This window comes from Octodon degus, unplaced genomic scaffold (genome assembly GCF_000260255.1).
Source record: "Octodon degus isolate 3935 unplaced genomic scaffold, OctDeg1.0 scaffold00310, whole genome shotgun sequence".
NCBI classification, from domain to species: domain Eukaryota; kingdom Metazoa; phylum Chordata; class Mammalia; order Rodentia; family Octodontidae; genus Octodon; species Octodon degus.
In genome coordinates, this window is record NW_004524886.1 from 1,268,569 (window position 1) to 1,271,720 (window position 3,152).

The 3,152-nt window shown below is 42.9% G+C and overlaps 1 protein-coding gene across 3 annotated transcripts in view; it reads right to left on the reverse strand.

Moving 5' to 3' along the window:
* Positions 1-3,152, reverse strand: part of Trim11 (tripartite motif containing 11) — a 12,636-nt gene that overhangs the window by 5,951 nt on the left and 3,533 nt on the right. The window lies entirely within an intron of this gene.

A 3,152-nucleotide genomic window follows, 5' to 3' on the forward strand; every position in this document is an offset into this window, starting at 1 on the left:
TTTTTTTGTGGTACCAAGGATTGAACTCAGGACCTTGTGCTTGCCAGGCAAGTGCTTATTCTACTGAGCTATCTCCCCCGCCTTGAATGTTCTTTAAATGTCTGTTAGCTCAGGTTGGTTTAGGGTGCATTTAAAAATCTGTTACGTCAGTTCTCTCCGGAGCCCTAGGAAAAAAGAGTCTCAGTCACACTCGGCTGCTCTGTGGGACCCTGAGGAAAAGCTACACCAGACCGCGCTGCCATGGGCAAGGGAGATCCCAACAAGCCGCGAGGCAAGATGTCCTCGTACACTTCCTTCGTGCAAACCTGCCGCGAGGAGCGTCCTAGGTTAACTTTGCTGAATTCTCCAAGAAATGCTCGGAGAGATGGAAAAGTTGAAATTTGAAGATATGGCGAAGAGTGATAAAGCTCACTACAACAGGGAGATGACAAATTACGTTCCTCCCAAAGCTGGAGATAAGAGAGGAAAGAAGAAGGATCCCAATTCTCCTAAAAGACCACCATCTGCCTTTTTTCTGTTTTGCTCTGAACATGCCCAAAGATCAAAAGTGAACACCCAGGCCTGTCCACTACTGCAAAACAATTGGAGAATGTGGTGTGAGCAGTCAGCCAAAGATAAACAACCATATGAACACAAAACAGCTAAGCTAAAGGAGAAATACGGAAAGGATATTGCTGCATACCGAGCCAAGGGCAAAAGCGAAGCAGGAAAGAAGGGCCTGGTAGGCCGACAGGCTTGAGGAAGAGGAGTGAACCAGAAGATGAGACGGAGGAGGGGGAGGAGAAGGAGGAGGAGGAAGAGGAGGAAGAGGAGGGGGAAGAGGAGGAGGAGGAAGAGGAGGTGAAAGAGAAGGGGGAAGATGAAAAGGAGGAAGAAGAGGAGGAAGAGGAAAAGGAGGTGGAAGAGGAGGGGGAAGATGAGGAGGGGGAGGAGGAAGAGGAAGAGGAGGTGGAAGAGGAGGAGAGAAGATGAGGAGGGGGAAGAGGAAGAGGAAGAGTAGGTGGAAGAGGAGGAGGGGAAGAGGAGGAGGAAGAGGAGGAAGAGGAAGAGGTGGAAGAGGAGAAAGAGGAGGAGGAGAAGGAAGAAGAAGATGAGAATAAGTGGCTGTCCTGTCATGGCATGTGGAGTGCATGTGTGCTCAGGCAATTTTTTTGCTAAGAATATGAATTCAAGTGCAGCTCAACATTAGCTTCAGTATAAAAACTGTACAGATTTTTGTATAGCTAATAAAATTATTGGTAGAAAAATATCTTTTTAAAAAATTCAGTTTGTAGCTTTTTGAGGGGCTACTACATAGTTAGATTTTAAAGCTTTTGATATTGAATGTTCCTACATGTTTAATGATTTCTTCCATGTGTAAGGTAGCACAAGTTTGCAGGAACTAGTACCAATAATAAGTTTTGGGTTGTTTAGGATTTTGCATTGTGTGTGTTTTTTTAAAATTTGTAATAAAATTATCTATATTAAAAAAATAAAAAGTAAAAATTTGTTATTTCATTGTTGACTTTTTGGTTGGATAATCTGCCTATTGTTGAAAGTGGGGAATATTAAAGCCTGTAACTAATGTTTGTTGGAATCTGTCTTTCCCTTTTAATATGTCCTGTATGTATTGGGGTACAGGGTTGGGGAATTAGCTCAGGGACATAAGCACCTACTTGGCAAGCACAAGGACCTGAGTTTAATCCTCAGCCCCACATACTGTGCCAGCCCTGGAACCAGGTGTGGTGGCACACACCTATAATCCCAACATGCAGGAGGTTGGGACAACAGGATCACTGTGAGTTTGAGACCAGCCTGGGGGCTACAAAAGTGAGCACAAGGCCGGCTCGAACTGCATAGGAGACTGTCTCAAAAAAAAAAAAAAAAAAAGGGCTGGGGAGATGGCTCAGTTGAATAAGCACTTGCCTGGCAAGCCCAAGGACCTGAGTTCAATCCCCAGTTCTGAAAAAAAAAAAAAAAAAAAAAAGAAAAAAAAAGGTGCATTATATGTGATGACTTTCCTTGTCTCTCTTTACTACTTTCAATTTAAAACCTATTTGATCTAAGCATGGCTAGTATTGCTTACTTTAGGGATGCATTTGCAGGGGATAGGTCATTCTACACCTTTACTTTCGGAATGACTCTAGAAAGCTGTCCTTTGTGAAAAAGCAAAATAGTAGATAAAGACAATACTGTTTTTTTTTAATTTTTATTTTTTTAGCTTATGTGGTGGATTAACTACTTGTCAACTTGGAACACTTAGCTGAACCGAGTCAGCTTGGTGCTAGGTGTGGAAGACCCACCTGAGGACTTTGCTGCCGCATGAAAGAACTGGAAAGGAAGGTGGTGCTGTTGATTTTCCTGGAGAAGCTTGTCATGCTAGTTTTCCTGGTATGAACTTAGCTGTTCTCATCTTTAGAGGAACTCAGGTCCTCACTATGACTGAGGATGTTCTTTTCAGGGGAGACCTGGTCCCTACCTTGAGTGTCATTTCCTGGCTCCAGTGAAGATCCTTCAGCCTGCTGGCACAGATCCTGTACCCCACTGACATAGACTTCCTACCTTCCACAGGCCTTTAGACCTGCCCAGGAAAGAGCCTTGGGACAGACAGGCATGAGACGTTGTCATGGGCTCTAGGTCTGCAGCTGGACTCATGCAGGACACAGCTGTGGGATCAGGCCTCAGCCGGATTCTTCTGGGACTCTAGTGTGTGGACAGATTTCTGGCATTTTTTCTGCACTTGACTCTTTGGGTGAATATTACAAAATATCCTATAAATTAGGTGGCCTGTATTTAATTTTTCCCCTGACTATAGGGATCTACTGTGGGGTCTTGCTTTTTGTCCAGCCAGTCAGTCTCTATATTTTAAGTGGAGAATTTATCCATTTACATTCATGACAATTATTGATAAGAAAGGTTTACTACAGCCATTTTGTATCTTGTTTCCTTTTTTTTTTTCTCCCTGTCTTCCTTTGTGTTTAGTGATTTAATTTGGCAATGTACATTGAGTCCTTTTTTGATCTATTATCATTATAATTGAAAAAATATATGATTATAACAAACTTTCAAAATGATAGCAACATGCTAAAAAAAGAATGAAAAAATATACTATAAGAAAATTTTAGAGTGGGCCGGACCCTCTCCCAGCCCCTTGGGCCGCCCCCCACCACTCC